Here is an 18,126-nt window from a genome sequence, read left to right on the forward strand (position 1 = left end):
TCCAACGTGAACATGCTGCTGGTGCAGCTTTAGCTGATTCCATCTCCAAATCCTCCTTAGGTCCCACTTCCTCATCTTTATCCAAATCCTCCTCAACGTCCATACTCCAGAGAGCCAAATGTGAACCTTCTTCCACATCTTGCTTAATTATCACTGTGAACATTTGCTTCAGATGTAATATCAGTGGCATTCATTCATCAGCATTCATTCCTTTGCTGTCCCTGCTGACAAATGATGAAGACTATTCAAAAGGCCTGAGCCTGTGTCTTTGATCAGCTGCCAATGCCTTAGCTGAAAGTCACACTGGCTCTAATAGTTGTATATCTGCTGTATTAGGTACTCAGTAGCCCACTGCTGGTATAGGCAATCCAACATGTGTAAGTTAGAGTTCCAGCATGTTGGAATGTTGCAGATAAGGCGTTGTTCAGGAAGACAATTTTGGCAAGGTAAGTTTAGAAGGGCATTCTTTTACATAATAATAAGGATGGCTAAAGTGAATGAAATCTCTCCTGGACATATCCTTTAGAATCTTAAAACGTCTAAGTACCAAATTAAGCATATGTGCCAGGCATGGAGAATGTGTCATGCCATCTAGACGCAGTACAGCCATGATGTTCTTTCCGTTGCCAGCAACCATGTTGCTTTCTCATAAAAGTTATTCCTAACTGAAAGGGTGGACTTGATAAGAAGTAAATAAAACTTTTTTTTAAAATTTGTATGCACTTTTTATCAAGTCTGTCCTTTCTGTTAATAATAACATTCATGAGAGTGCCTGAGATTTTACATCCGCTTTTATCCCAATTGTCTCACGGAGTTTGTCTAGAGTGTGAAGGATTCGCTGAGGGTTCATTTTGGACTTTTTGAGAATTTATCGATACCGCCAACCCCCCTCCCTTGGTGGCAGCACCTGGATGTTTGGGCTGATCTCTTGATCCTGAGGACACACCAGTTAGTTGTGTCAAGGCCTTCTATGATTTGTGCGCACAGAGCAACACAGCCAAGTGATACACATGCTCTGATCTGTGGGGGTTTTCTCAGCTCAAATCCACCACATTTTCTGTGGAAACCTTGGTAAATATGTTAGGTTTTTGTGGAATTGTCGAGGGCACGGCCCCTTTTTGCTGACCACACCCACTTTACCTAGCAGCCATGCCCCTTTTTCAGGTTCTCTTAGTAAAATGGAGAGTTAGTCGGTTTTTTTCAATGCAAATTCTGGTGCACATTTTGGCACAGACTGAATTTCTGGTGCAATGCGCCAGAATCTGGCACACAACCTGACAAAACATATCGGGTTTACAATAGTAAATCAGGGCATTTTCTATGTACCATACTAACAGCACTTAGAGTGCCATTTATTATTCCCCCCCCCCCCTTTTTTCCCCACACATTTACAGGTTTTTGAAGTTAAACCACCACCATTGTGGTGATACAAATGCCTGGCTTTGGAGCATCATACTGAAAGATGTTGTCCCAGTAGGCCATGAAACACATGAATTGTCCAGGCCATAGCTACTACTACAAGTTTCTGCCCTTGTATGTGCTGTGGTGCACACCGATAACTGCATGGGGTGATCCCCTCTCCTCCACATAATTGTGCAAGGCGGGGATAGCTTTTTAGAGAAGTAATGATGACATAGTATGCACCACCTGGGCTGGATGCATCCTATTCCTTTTCTTAAGGTGGTGGATTCAACCCGCTGGCACAACAGTAATTGCACCACAGAAAACTGGGCCAGGTGTGAATTCCACCATACAACAACTGGATGACTGGTTACATGCTGTTTTTTTTCTTGAGCCTATACCTGAGGTGACCATACTAGCAGAGCGATGTCTGGGATGCGTTTACCCTCTTGCTCTAACATCAAATTCTTGTCACATGGTTCCCACATTTTGTCCAAAGCAACATCCTGATAGTCCTTATCATCATCCCTGCCACTTCTCTCAGCCTGAACTTCTGATGTCTCATGGGCTCCTTTCCCCTCTTGTTTTATCCAACTCCACTCCTACCACCAGTCCTACTAACAAAGCTATGCTCAGTGACTGCTCCCACCACCTCTACAACACACTCCAAAAGCTAAACACTATGAACCCTGAAAAAAGTGCGTAGATCCTACACCAAGACATACTAAGTACATGAAAAAGAGCATATACAGATCCATATTAACAAATTAGCAAAATTTTTATTAGTACATAAATACAAAATCCAGATACATACAATTAAAAACAAGTAAAATACATGTATGAACTGCAGACACAGCTGCAGATCAGCAACCACAGAGGCACATAAAACAGGGGGTTGTCAGGTGGGACATAAATGCTACCGTAAGTGTATCTAGGATAATGTAATGTAACACCTACAAAATGCCCAAAGGAAAATAATAATGATAAAGATAATAGTGGAGGGGAAAAGACAAACTTGAACTCCCTCAGTACGCAGTAGTAGACTTAAACAGTGAAGTAGGTATCCTAATAATATAAAAATGTAGTCACAGCATAGAGCACCAAGCACAAATAACAAAATATAAAGGTCTAGTTACCAAAGAGCGTAACAAACGTGCACCAGACCACCCTCACCCAACATTTCACCAATGAGGCTTCTTCCGGGGCGCCTGGTTTACAATAGTAAATCAGGGCATTTTCTATGTCCTAACAGCACTTAGAGCGCCATTTATTTTTTCCCCCTCTTTTTTCCCCACACATTCACAGGTTTCTGAAGTTAAACTGGATAGGCACAACCATTGTGGTGATACAAATGCCTGGCTTTGGAGCATCATACTGAAAGATGTTGTCCCAGTAGGCCATGAAACACATGAATTGTCCAAGCCATAGCTACTACTACAAGTTTCTGCCGTTGTATGCGCTGTCCCGGAAGAAGCCTCATTGGTGAAACGTTGGGTGAGGGTGTTCTGGTGCACGTTTGTTACTCTGCTCTTTGGTAACTAGACCTTTATATTTTATTTGTGCTTGGTGCTCTATGCTGTGACTACATTTTTATATTATTAGGATACCTACTTCACTGTTTAGGTCTACTAATACGCACTGATGGAGTTCAAGTTTGTATTTTTCCCTTCTTTATTATCTTTATCATTATTATTTTCTTTTGGGCATTTTGTAGATGCTACTTTACATTATCCTAGTCCCACTTTGAGTCCCACCTGACCACCTCCTGTTTTCTGTACCTCTGTGGCTGCTGATCTGCAGCTGTGTCTGCAGTTCATACATGTATTTTACATGTTTTTAATTGTATGTATCTGGATTTTGTATTTATGTACTAATACAAATTTTGCTAATTTGTTAATATGGATCTGTATACGCTCTTTTTTTCATGTACTCACACTCCAAAAGCTGACTGCCCTCACACAATTCCTCCTTATTACTATACTGTATTTATCTCCAAGATGTCTTTTCAGAAAAAGCAAGGGACCCCACTAGGAGGGTGCAGCAAAGACAGAGATGATATAATGGAAAAGACAGAAAAGCTGGTTTACAGTCCCAAGTAATTGTACAGAAAGAAGATGGTGGACACCTGGCTCAACGTCATAGCACCAAAGACTTCTCCCGAGATGAATAAGCATGAGCCAGCCAGTCTACTGTATTCTCCAAAACAATACATCCCCTGGTGGAAATGGACAACTCTTGCTGATGCTGGTACTGCTACCAAACACAAGGCTGCTGCTACTTCTTATACTGGACCTGGCTACAGTATCCTTGCCCAACCTTTCATTTACCAAACATTTTTTATTAGAATTTTGACATTTGACACAAGCCTATTTCCACAGCTTTTCTCCATGTATTTTTGTGCCACCATACAAAACTGTCATGCTTGAATATGGGATTACACAATGTGTTATCAGAACTCACATAAAAAATTTTTGCTGATTTTGCAAAATACATGCAATTTTTTTTTACAATTTTAACTACTTATTTGTGTGCCACTTCAAAAACAGTAAAGAAGAAATAGGATTGTCCAGCGCAGGGTATCAAGCAATACGGTTTTTATTCAGCGCTAACGGTGAGTGATGACAAGGTATCACCTTGTTGTCCGTGGAGCGGGAGGGGCGACCGAGTGAGCTGTGCCGCACCTGTTGTATCTATCACTTCAAAAACAGTCACATTTCAATATGCAATAAAACAATGGCTCTGATTTATTAAAATGTGTGAGAAAGAAACTGGAGAGATTTTGCCCATTGCAACCAATCACAGCTAAGCTTTCAAATCTTAATGAGCTGTGGTAAAGTAAAAGCTGAGATGTGATTGGTTGCAGTGAGCAAAATCTCTTAAAGGAGTACTCCGGTGGAAAAACATTTTTTTTTCTTTTTTAAATCAACTGGTGCCAGAAAGTTAAACATATTTGTAAATGACTTCTATTAAAAAATCTTAATCCTTCCAGTACTTATTAGCTGCTGAATGCTACAGAGGAAATTCCTTTCTTTTTGGAACACTGATGACATCACGACCACAGTGCTCTCTGCTGATATCTCTGTCCATTTTAGCAACTGTGCATAGCAGATGTATGCTAAGGGCAGCATGGTGGCTTAGTGGTTAGCACTGCTGCCTTGCAATAGTAAATCAGGGCCAATGTGTTTGAAAAACTCATGCAAAACCTTGTTAAATAATTTTTACCTCTATGTTCCACTCCGAAAAAGTTTTATTGAATATTAAGACATTACAATTTGTTTGCAAAACTCACACAAAACTTGGTTTGTTTGATTATTTCCAGCACCTATTTGTGTGCCACTACAACAAACTTGCACACTTCAATACGTGGCTAGAAAAAGAGGTTGATTTACTAAAAGTGGAGTATAGTTTTCTTTGTGTTTTTTTCTTTTCCAGACGGTATTTTTCCGAGGTAATTTTTCCCTACATTTTGCTTTTTTCTTTTTACAACTGTTCTGAGCTGTTGGGTTTTCCAGAGCTCAAATCCACCACATTTTATGTTGAAACTTTAGTAAATATGTTGGAGATACACCCCTTTTGTCGAGGACACAATCCTTTCGTTAGGGTTATTGCCCTTTTCGTCAGGGACACGCCCTTTTTCTCCAGGTGGACACGGACCTTTTTCATTTTTCTGAGAAAAGTGTAGAGTTGGTCGCGTTTCCTGGATTTTCTGGGTGCAAAATCTGGCACACTAAACGTGTACCAAAGTTAGGCCGCAAAACCCAATAAAAAAAAAAAAACACTGGGAGCATGTTAGTAAATAACCCCACATTGTTTGTAAAACACAGCAAAAAACTGGGGTGTTTTTTGGTGATTTTCTCCAAACTTTTATCTGCACTTTGTACAACTGAGTGCAAAAGTGATACAAAACCCTTGTTTTTACCATGTGTGAACCACCAACAAAAAAAATGGCATACTTAACAATGACACACATTTCTCCCTGATAGAACAAATCTCACTGTCTTCTGTGTGCTTTATGTTCTTCTTTGGAATATTGTAGTAATGGAGTGGTCCTGTTGCTATCTGGGCTGTTAAATACACACTGCACCTATTGTTCCTCACAAAGATCTGCTCTTTATTGCTGTCTCTCCCTAAAATGGCCGATGCCTCTAGCCCGCTGTACTGCTTCCTTATGGGATTAGATCTGTATACAAGATATTATTGGCTTTCCTGAGATCAGGTGATCCATCCTTCTTCTTGCAAGGTGTGCTGGGCCACTCTAAGGTCATGTGTTCTTCCTTCCTTTTCCTATTCTCACCTAGCGATGCTGCTTTTTTAACCAGGTCCAGCCCTAGTGAACTAGACAAAGTTTACCTCTGCACTGAAACAAACTATTTCTGTTTGACTTTTTTTCAATTTTTTTGCAAAATTTTAGAAATTAACACTTTGAAAAAAAAAATTTAAATGATGCAAGAATACATACAGCAGAAAACATGAAAAAAAGTTACGCATTTCTGGTGTTCTTGACATCCTTAGTCATACTCAAGAAATATATGTAGGGCCAAATTTAAATAAGGTTCATCTGGTCAAACCCACTAATCAACCCTCAATTGGTGTTTAAACCTTCAGTTACTAGTAAATCCCTTATGCATTAGAGCATGCATGGATATATACAGATATTGTAAAAGGCCACTAGATTAGCAGATCTAAAAATCCCATTTTGATGTTATACGCCTAACAGTATTGTGACCATAAACACAGGGTGAAATCAAAACTGCTAAATACAGTACAATATACCTAGATTGTATATGTGAATCTCAGCACATTATGTGTCAAGTATAGATACAAACACAACAGGATACATACATACGAAGTTGTATAACAATATATAAAACTCAACGTACAATATCCTAAATAAGATCAAACACAGACATATTGGGGGGAATTTATAAATAGTTTTACCCCAATTTTTTGCTGTTCTTTGGTGCAGTGATTTTTTTTTGATCCAAAGTTTTGCAACTTTGCATTTAGAAGTTTTTTTCAAAAAAGAATATACCAAGTTGTGATTTCAGTTGATATCATGCGGTGGTCAGGAATTTATAATGTGTGGCTTTTCAGTTTGGCGCATCTTTTGACGTAAATGCACTAACTGAGGCGAAAATCTACGAAAGCCCTGACTTGGATTACAAAACTGGGAGTGGACAGTATTATCAAACAGTCACACAAAAAGTCACAGAGGAATCACCATACAAAGTGGAGTACTAAAGTAAGAAATGTGATCAGCAACATATTAATCACATGTCCTGCACTATGTAATAAATTTGGTGCAGGTCCACAATAAAAATGTGATGTTAAGGCCTTTCTGATGTTAAGGCCTTGTGGCATTCATGTGGTTAGCTTCATAATCATATAGACTTCATGGTTTAGTAATTTTCTATAGCGGTCGACTCAGGGCTGATGCAAAGATTGTTGGTCCCCCAAGACAAAACTTTGGTCTGAAAACCATATTTTTGTGCAGTGTGAACATGGTTATAGGCTGTGTTCCTATTTATTTATGAACAGTACCACTATACTGTGACTGAATAACCCTGCCATACCAGAACTGAACAATACCACCACACCATGACTGAATAACCCCGCCATACCAGAACTGAACAATACCCCCACACCATGATTGAATAACACAGCCATACCAGAACTGAACAATACCACCACACCATGATTGAATAACACAGACATACCAGAAGTGAACAATACCACCACACCGTGACTGAATAACCCCACCATACCAGAAGTGAACAATACCACCACACCATGACTGAATAATACCACCATACCAGAAGTGAACAATACCCCCACACCATTACTAAATAACACAGCCATACCAAAACTAAATAATACCACCACACCATGACCGAATAACACAGCCATACCAGAAGTGAACAATACCACCATATTGTGACTGAATAACACCCTACACCATGACTGAATAACCCCGTCATACCAGAACTGAACAATACCCCCACACCATGACTAAATAACCCCACCATACCAGAACTGAATAATACCACCACACCATGGCCGAATAACACAGCCATACCACAAGTGAACAATACCATGACTGAATAACACAGCCATACCAGAACTGAACAATACCACCATATTGTGACTGAATAACACCGCCATACCAGAACTGAACAATACCCTACACCATGACTGAATAACCCCCTCATACCAGAACTGAACAATAAACCCCACACCATGACTGAGTAACACCGCCATACCAGAACTGAACAATACCCAACACCATGACTGAATAACCCAGTCATACCAGAACTGAACAATAAACCCCACATCATGACTGAGTAACACCGCCATACCAGAACTGAACAATACCCAACACCATGACTGAATAAACCAGTCATACCAGAACTGAACAATACTCCCCCACCATGACTGAATAACACAGCCATACCAGAACTAAACAATACCACCACACCATGACTGAATAACACCGCCATACCAGAAGTGAACAATACCTCCATGCCATGACTGAGTAAAAATCATTAATATGTTATAAGTCAATATTAAGACTGTACTGTGACCGAATATAGTTATCACATTATGACATAATGTTACGTTATGCGCTCCGAACACACACGCTGGCCGTGAGTGCATGGTCCCCTTACCTTCTGCTGCCGAAGGGGCTGGGACTCGCATTGCGGGACGCGCCCGCATGCGAGCCCCAGTCCGTCACTCTCCAGGTGTTTCTCCTGCCTCTGCACTCTGGCACGCGTGTCCCTGTCCCCTAGGCCACGTGCCGGAGCTTTAAGATATAAAGGGCCAGTAAAGGGCCAGTATTTAAAGGGCCACCTGTGGCTCATTTATAAATTCCTCCAACCCTCCTCAGTTCCCTGCCAGATCTTTGTTGCATTGTGCGTTTGAGAAAGTGTTCCTCTGTATTGCCTTGCCGTGTATGAGATCTCTTGCTCTTGTGACTTGACCTTGCTCCTCTGCCGCCTGCCTACTGAACTCCTGCTTCGCTTTGACTACGCTACTATGCCACCTGCCCTGACCTTCTGCTATCCAGACTACGAGTTGCCTTATCTTTCCTGTGCCTCGCATCTCCTCAGCCCCCTGTGTGGTCGAGCCGTGCCAGGGGTAGCGACCTGGGTGCCGCCTGCTGCAGCAAGTCCATCCCCTTTGGGGCAGGCTCTGGTGAAAACCAGCAGCACCTTAGACTCCACTCCCTGGTACGGTCCTAGTCATCTACCACACAGATCCAGCGGATCCACATCCACCGGGGTTCCTGTCTTCAGAAACATGAGTGTTATACATAAGAAGCGTAAAATCTAGTGCAGACTGGACAAACTGTGGGTTGAGTCATTTCAGTGATCTGTAGTTTTTATTTGTACCTTTTTGGGGTAGATAGGACTTTTTAACATCTTTTTATGTTTGGTGTGATGTGATTAAAAAAAAAAATATTCCTCCCACATGGGGAACACTGTAGTTCAAACAAAACTGGGTGTTTTGCTTGAAGTACAGTGTTCCCCATGTGGGATCAATAATGTTTTTTTCTTATAGACTGGACATTCACACATGTGACTATACCAAATATGTTCTTTTATTTTTGCAGTTTGACATTTTCATTAAAAAATTTGGAAAATAGAATAATTATAATTTCTATGGGGCTATATTTTTTTTAAACTTTTTTTACTTTTGTTTTTTTATTATACACTATTTTGTCCAAGCCTTCTGCATTGTAAGTGTACGTTTACACATGCGTTCTTTGCTGCAGATTTTCCGTAGCTGATTTTGCAAGTCAATGGGCAGCAAAATATGTAGGTTTGAACATACCCATAGTCTTTTAGTTGTACAGAAGCTACATAGGGTAACTGGTGCGGGACTACAACACTCAGTGTTTTCCCCAAGGGTCAAAATTGGAAGGGGAACAGGCTGCACAGACAGAACACGCTGGGAGTTGTTGTCCTTCTCTACAGTATTTACCCTCTGAAATCCTGAGAAATACAGTCCTGTTCTTAAAGTATACCTGTCATTATAAAAAAAAAAAGAAAATAACATTATATATATATTTATAATATCCATTGGTTAAAAAATGTGTCTATTGTTGTCCCTATAGCTACTGCCCGTGTGTCTTTGTGAGGAGAGCAAATACAGGAAGTGTGGGTGGAGTAGTAGGGCTTTGTATATTGAGGACAAGCAGGGTATTTGTATTTGTATTTGTAATTTTTTTTCCCTACTCCCTAGCAGCACGACAAAGAGCCCTCATCCAATGTGCACCCTAGGCCGGCGCCTACCTTGCCTATAGGTGGCACCAGCCCTGGGTGGACTCCTCAGATTAGTGGATTGACCCTCTGCACATTGCCTGTTACCACACGACTGCCCCCCTTAATAAATGCGCGTTATCAATCCGTTTGATAATTTTTCAAACAGGTTGGAAACGGCTGTAAAATAACCAATGGGATTTTTTTTTTACAATCCTTTATCACCCGTTTGTACCTGTTTGCTTTCTGTTCCGATTTTTTTGAGATTGGGAAAAAGACTGTGTATGCAGTATTTTTTCTCCCATCAAAAATAACGGAATAGAAATGGGTATTATAAATTTAGCATTGAAGTCTATGGCTAACGGATGAGCTGTTATGCCGAGCGCTCCGGGTTCCTGCTCCTCCCCGGAGCGCTTGTGGCGTTCTTCAGCGTGCAGTGCCCCGGTCAGACCCGCTGACCGGGAGCGCTGCTCTGTTATCACCGGTGGGGATGCGATCCATGTGGCGGGATGCGCCCGCCCGCGGGTCGCATCCCAGTCCTCTCACCTGCCCCGTTGCCCTGCTGTCATGTCCCGGCGCGCGTGGCCCCACTCTCTAGGGTGCGCGCATGCCGGCTCTCTGAAATTTAAAGGGCCAGTGCACCACTAATTGGTGCCTGGCCCAATCAGTGCTAATCACTCCCTAACATATAAAAACCCACTTCCCCTTCCTTTCCTTGCCGGATCTTGTTGCCTAGTGCCCTGAGAAAGCGTTCTGTGTATTCCCAAGCCTGTGTATCCAGACCTTTGCCGTTGTTCCTGAATACGAACCTTTGCCGCCTGCCTTGACCTCTTGCTACGTCCGACCTTGCCTTCGCCTTGTCCTTGTGTACTACGCCTATCTCAGCTGTTAGTGAGGTTGAGTCTCTATCGGGGGATACGACCTGGGAGTTACCGCCGCAGGAAGTCCATCCCGCCTTGCGGCGGGCTCTGGTGAAGACCAGTAACTTCTTAGAACCGGTCCCCTGGTACGGCCCACGCCATCGCCTCACTAACACAGAGGATCCCCTACCCGCTTCCAGTCCGGTTCCTGACATGAGCCTTTAATGTCATCCGTTTGCACCTGGTTTATAATATCAGAAGAGGTGAAATCAGCAGACTCCTGCAGTGTTGTGGGATTACTACTACTCCCATCATGGAACAGACGTGTTTCCACGATGGGAGTAGTAGTTCCCCCAGCTGCAGGTGGCTAGGGAGACTACATTTGTGCTTGTACTACTACCCCCATCATGGAACAGAGTTTTTTCCATGTTGGGGGTAGTAGTACAGGGGCTGAGGGATTGATCAGACTGGGTCTCACTTCTGAGACCCGATGCAATCAGAAATTATTAAGCAGGGGAGCGGACGGCATGCTGCGCTCCTCTGAAATGTATCATGTGTTTTTACTTAAATTTTTAAATCCCCCGCCGGGAGCCCTGAATGGTCGGTACCGAGGAGCCATTCAGGGCTCCTGTGGGGTTTTTAAAATTAACATTGTGAGTGGCAGCGGGGGCCATATCTATATTAAAAGCGCTGTGGGGGGCAAGATATATATAGCGCTGCAAGAGGGACAGATATATAATGCTATATATATCTAGCCCCCAATGCATTTATAATATGCCCCCCGCAGCGCATTTATAAAGATATGAGCCCAGCTGGAGCATTTATAAATATATACCCCCTGCAGTGCATTTATATTGTGCCCCCCACAGCGCATTTATCATAATATGCCACCACAGCCCTATATGTGAAAAGTATTCTATCAGCAGCACATCGGGCATGCAGCTGTCCGGCCCAATGCTGCTGATAGAATACTTTTCACACATAGCATTGCGGGGGCATATACATATAGATACGATGGGGGGGCCAGACATATAGCGTTATCTGTCCACCACAGCGCTTCTATCTGGGGGGCCAGACATATAACATTATCTGGCCCCCGCAGTGCTTCTTTCCATCTTTACACTTGTTTCCACCGGAGTTCCTCTTTAAGGCCAAAATAATGTCCTTAAAGGGGTAGTCCAGTGGTGAAAAACTTATCCCCTATCCTGAGGATAGGGGATAAGTTTGAGATCGCGGGGGGTCCGACCGCTGGGGCCCCCCGCGATCTCTCTGTACGGGGCCCCGGCTCTCCGCCGAGATAGCGGGTGTCGACCCCCGCACGAGGCGGCGGCCGACACGCCCCCTCAATACATCTCAATGGCAGAGCCGGAGATTGCCGAAGGCAGCGCTTTGGCTCTGCCATAGAGTTGTATTGAGGGGGCGTGTCGGCCGCCGCTTCGTGCGGAGGTCGACACGCCCCCTTCCCGCGGGCTGTCGGGGCTCCGTACAGGAGATCGCGGGGGGCCCCAGCGGTCGGACCCCCCGCGATCTGCAACTTATCCCCTATCCTTAGGATAGGGGATAAGTTGCTCACCACTGTGTCACCACTGGACTACTCCTTTAAGGGGGTAAGAAAGTTTTTAGCATTAGGGCTCACAGGGCTAGTTCTGCATGAAAATTCTGCATGAATTAACAGCCAATACACTTCAATGGGATTCCGCTGTCCCATTCAAACAGCAGAATTTCTCTTGGAGCAATTCCATTGAAGTGAATAAACAATTAATGTCTGCAGAATTTACTGCAGAACTTTCATGCAGAATTCCATGCAGTGTGAACATAACCTAAAGGATACTATTAGATATTCTTAGGTATACAAGATGCACCAAAACTGTCACAAAGCCATAAGAAGCTCATACTGTATTGATCGGGAATAGCCCATCTTTCAGATATACTCCAAACATAAAGAACTATCCCCACATCACCAGTTCTAACGACGAACAGCATGATACAGTTATAGCAACAGGCCAAAAATTTTCTTAAAAAATTATATTTTTTTCTGTGCTTTTTTTTGGCCCCATTTCTACAGTTATACATCTGAAAATATTCATCTAGGGGTATAGTGAGAATTTCTAAATTTTCTGGTGCTTTACACATAATGCAATTTAGTGTAACCAATTGAACAAAAAGGAACTATGTATTCATCTAGGGGTATCCAATTGAACAAAAAGGAACTATGTATTCATCTAGGGGTATCCAATTGAACAAAAAAGGAACTATGTATTCATCTAGGGGTATCTGAAATGTTTAAATAGTTTTAGGAGGTTATTAAAATTTTTAGTGGGTAGGAAAAATGAAAACGCATAAAATAAATGTAAAATCGCCAATTGAGTATAAGAGAATATAAAAAATAAAAAAATAAAGGGGTACTCCTTTGGAAAACTATTTTTTACAACTGGTTACAGAACGTTAAACAGATTTGTAAATTACTTCCAATAAAAAATCTTAATCCTTCCAGTACTTATCAACTTTGTTATGCTCCACAGGAAGTTGAGTTATTCTTTTCTGTCTGACCACAGTGCTCTCTGCTGACACCTCTGTCCATGTCAGGAACTGTCCGAAGCAGGAGAGGTTTGCTATAGGGATTTGATCCTACTCTGGACAGTTCCTGACATGGACAGAGGTGTCAGCAGATAGCACTGTGGTCAGACTGAAAACAACAACTCAACTTCCTGTGGAGCATACAGCAGCTGATAACTTCTTAAAGGATTAAGATTTTTTAATAAAAGTAATTTACAAATCTGTTTAACTTTCTGGAACCAGTTGATTTGTCAACAATTGTTTTTCAACAAAGTACCCCTTTAAGTCTAATGATGTGTGAAAACTTTGAAGCATTCATTCATACAAAGGCCTGATTTGGAGGGGCACGTGTTGCACTGGTAGATAGAGTGTTTACTTATCACTCTATTGGCACACACCCCACACCTTTTCTGTGGTCTCCTTTTCTTTTCGGTTGGGGGGGACTTCCAGGGGGAAATGTTGACTGGGAACAATATGACTGATGTTAGTGCCTGAAACAGAGGCCTGCTGTTCTGAATTTCCAAATATAAGGGCCTTTATAATTTTTGTTCTGAACGTCGAGTAAAGTGTCATTGTCCCCTGTGTTCCCTTGACTTTGGTAGTAGCCACTACTCCAAATGGAAAACCAACATTCTCTTTGGGCAGTTTAAAAGGGTTCATATGAACTGTTCTTATAACGGCCCAAAGGTGTGGACTAGCTGTGCCACAAGTGGCAGCTGGCCTGGCAGCCAAAATCTGGCAAACTGCTACTAAAGTTAGTGTCAGATGCAGCAAAGCAGATTTGGGTGTTTATTAGAAGAGCAGGTACTGTGATAACATCAAACCAAGATGGTGCAGGTGCAAGCTGGCTATAAAAAACTGCAAAAAGACAGGAATCATAGTAAGCAGTCCAAGGGATGAGGCAAAGGCAAAGTCCAGTATACAGGCATGAATCAGGAACACAGGATCAGCAATCAGACAGAGACCTTAGCAGTACTAAATACACAACCTTGCTGTGGCCTGGAACAGCAGGAATGGCAGATTTATATATGCAGTGCCTGGCTGGAATTGCAGGAGGATCCATTAGAGAGTGCACACTGACTCTATAAAACTCAGCCAGTGCCTGTGCGCGGCCTCTAGTGGACAGAGCAAAAACTGCAGCAAGAGACACACCAGAGTAAGAAGACCAGGAAATACAGCAGAGAGCACAGATAATGTTGTCTGATGCTGGTAAGAACCAGAACACATGGTAAGCTGGTGGTTGATTACAGTTCTAAAACAAGTGACTAAATTGAACAGAGTAAAGTAATTAAAAACCTACTAATAGAGAAGAAAAACAATTATACAGGACGCATACAGGAACAAAACAGCAACAAGAATAAGAATAAGTGAAACTGAGAATGCTGACCCAGAACCAGTAGAAACAAATTTAATTTCATCACAAGGTACTCCACGTTCCATAGTGAAATTAAGAAGATTTAAAAAATCTAATTTACATGAGCCGATACTCAAAGGTCTAATCGCTACAAAGCCTGGGGTCACTTTCAGGAGGGCGTAAAAAATCAAAAACATAGTAGCACCAAGCTGCCTGAAGAAAAAAAGCAGGAAATCAAACCAGCATTAAACCAAACACAAACAAAAAGACAAGCAGGTGCTTTAGGTGCAAATGAGGAACTGCAAACTCTTTCCCAATACTGTTCATGGAGCAGTGTCCTTGACCATTAAAACTACATGAGAAACCTTTCCTATTAGAGATAGAATTGACTGCACAACTTCACTGTCATATGTTATGAGTGTTTATGTAATTTACAGTATATTGGTAGGACTGTTCAGCAGCTAAAGAGTTGTATGAACAAATACAGCTTTAACATTGTTCACAATTTCACCAAACACATTGCATCCAGACATGAGATGTTTGTACACAACAGCCAATATTTCGATTATAAGGTCGCTGCTCTTGAGCAAATCTCGGAGAATGTCGAAGATAGGTTGAAAGTCTCAGGAGACGCAAATCATTTTGGATTTTCAAGATGACTTAGTGATAGGCAGCATGGTCCATATTTGAATTCGCGATATTTCACAAATATATTGATGATTATTCGTCCTATGTCCGTGAAATTCATATATTCGCTATGTTCATTCACTTTTTTTTCCATGCGGAAATTTGCATGGAAAATTTGCATTAAATTCGCATGTGAAAGAAACAAAAATTTGCATGGAAAATTCCCATAAAAATTAGCATGTGAAAAAAAAACGAATATTCGTCATTACGAATATATAGAACTATATTTTAAATATTCACAAAAATCGCGAATTGCCGATATTCGCGATAAAAATTCGCATTAGGAATATTCGTGCTCAACACGAGTGTCCATAATTCCTCAATGAATGTATTGATCATATATAAAGATGTACCGATTATAAAGGTCCCGATTAACCATATATAATCACTATTCTTATATCCAATAGAATGTAATATATATGCAATATATGTGGGGTGCACTTTCACCTAACCTACTAACTCACTTAAGGTGAGATTTCAGATTTCTCTTATTTTTACTCCAGATATGTCTCCTTTGTTTCCAGGCATTGTGCTGAGTGTCACTTAGGAAAACATTCTTACATTCGAATCTGCAACGTTTAAAGGGTCAAATCACCAATCCTGAGAGGTGAACACTATAGAAAATTACTAAACCATGAAGTCTTCTGGACAAGAATGCCACAAGGCCCTAACATCAGATGGGATGTATTACTGCATCATTGAGGACGCTCAGCACAATGTCTCTTATTTTGTTTAGGATATTGTTATAATTACATTTACATATTGTTATATAACATCTTTTTTTGTACCTGTGGTGTTTGTATCTATATTTGCCACATAATGCACTGGTATTTACATACACAGCCTAGGTATATTCTATATTGCAATTTAGATTGTTTCCACCTCATGTTTATGGTCACATTGCTGTGGGTAATCTCAGTTCATTATATCAAAATGTGATTTTTAGATCTGTTAATTCAAATTGTTTAATCTAGTGTATTTAGTAGGTTAAACAATAATTGAAAATTGATTTGTGGGTGTGACCACAAAAACCTTATTTAAATATGGCCCTATGTATATTTCTTTAGTATTACTAAGGGTGTCAAGGATATCAGAAACACATAACTTTTTTTTCCATGTTCCCTGCTGTATTCTGAAAACAATTTGAGATTTTAATTGCACATAGCCCAGAACCTTTTATTTTGTTTGGTGGGTGTTGGCTTGTAGCAGTCAGTAAGCGCAGAGCTCATTTAGGTGAGTTGAAAACTACAGTATATGGAATATGGTTTGGGGACACATAACATGGTGCTACAGCACACTTCACTGAGCAGAAAGCCGTGGATTAAAGTATGCTGCTGTGCACCTGGCTATACCCAATGATTGCTGGGGGTCCCAAACCAATCTAAACTTATGACATGTCTGTGCGACATGTCAAAAGTTTAATTAAATGTCACAAACGTTCTAATAACTAATACTATTAAAATTTTACATGGGAGATTTATCAAGCAGTGAAGCAGTTTTCCATAGAACCATTTGCATTCCAAAGAGGCCTTTTTAAAAATGAAAAAAGCAATATGGTTGCTATGGGCAACAACCTTACTGTTTCTCTGCACATGTTTTGGTCAATCTCCGCCTTTATGTTTATGATGTGTGCCTCAAAAGGTTACATCAATAATACTAGGATGCAGAATATTCCTTGACAGTAAAGTTATTTTCATACCTTTACAAACCTGAAATAGAGAATTTTAGATTCAAACTGAATGTATCGCTATAAGAATGGTTAGGAATATATTTGTGTTTAGAAAAAAAGTAGTTCCAATAAAAGCAATATATTAAAATTCCCATAAAATAAAGGCAAACTTCTAATGTATAATTGTCACTTTCCCATACATTAATCAAATGACAAACTCGTATTTAATACTTCATATAAACATTTAAAGGGGTTCTAATGTTTTAGTAAGCACTGTGCGTAGATATAATTTGGACACTTAAAGAGAAACTGACAAGATGTTCACCCGAACTAAACCCAATATACTGGGTTATAGTGCAGGTAAACAGCTTTAAAAAGAAGGGTCAGTTACATTAATCCGAGCAGTATTGTGCTACTTAATTACAGCTATTTAATCTTCTATCTGCAATGAAGGCAGGAAGCCGGCTTGCTGTGCTCCCCTGCCTCCTCCATATTCCCTGTCTGGCCCACCCCTGTAATGAATATGCAAATGTAAAAAAAACAACAACAAAAAAACATGTTTTTGTTTTGATGGGATTTTCTGTTTTTTTTTTATTAATTAATTTTTGTTCTGGTATATGAAATGACCAAAAATTAGCAATTTTGGATTTAGTATTGTTTTTTTACATTTGGGCTACTGACTGTGTGGTTTCATTAACATTATATTTTGATAGTTTGGACATTTCCACATGAGGTGATACCACTTATGTTTGTTTATTTTTGTTTACATTATTTTATTTGAAAAATGGAAACGGGGTGGTTCAAACTTTTATTAGGTAAGGGGCTTACATTTATAAAAAAAAATTTACATATATTTTTATCACGATTTTTTAGTCCCATAGGGGGGACTTGATTACACACACTAAACAATGCTGGCTCATAGAACATCATTGATCAGTGTTATTGGCGCTCCATTACTACAGGCTGCTGAGGCTTCTGCAGTGAGGGTGCACTGATCGAACAGGACGGATGTAGGAAAGAGACCTCTGTCCGCTCTCTAAGTTTATCAGGAGCCTGAGATTTTGTCACAGTGGTCCGGTTCAGCACTCTGAGATGACCAGCAACAATTTTTTTCCCCCATCAATGATGTTCAGCATTAGGCAAGAGTCCTGACTGCTCATAGCAACCAGGGCCCACCTGGTATGAAGTGCATTCAGCTCCTGAGCATGCTATATACAATAGGAGTGGGGCAAGGGCGTCCTTAAGGATTGTGTGAGCTGATCAACTGCAGCATTTACAACAGAATGGCGACTGGCTGACTAAATTGTTAATGAAAAATGATGTATGTTTTGGCTATGC

At 41.0% G+C, this 18,126-nt stretch overlaps 1 protein-coding gene across 1 annotated transcript in view; it reads right to left on the bottom strand.

The window, feature by feature from the left end:
* The window catches only part of ADGRL3 (adhesion G protein-coupled receptor L3), a 961,109-nt gene that overhangs the window by 81,977 nt on the left and 861,006 nt on the right, over positions 1-18,126 (bottom strand). The gene's annotated exons all lie outside the window — the stretch shown is intronic.

The sequence above is a fragment of the Hyla sarda genome, chromosome 1 (assembly GCF_029499605.1).
Source record: "Hyla sarda isolate aHylSar1 chromosome 1, aHylSar1.hap1, whole genome shotgun sequence".
Lineage (NCBI taxonomy): Eukaryota > Metazoa > Chordata > Amphibia > Anura > Hylidae > Hyla > Hyla sarda.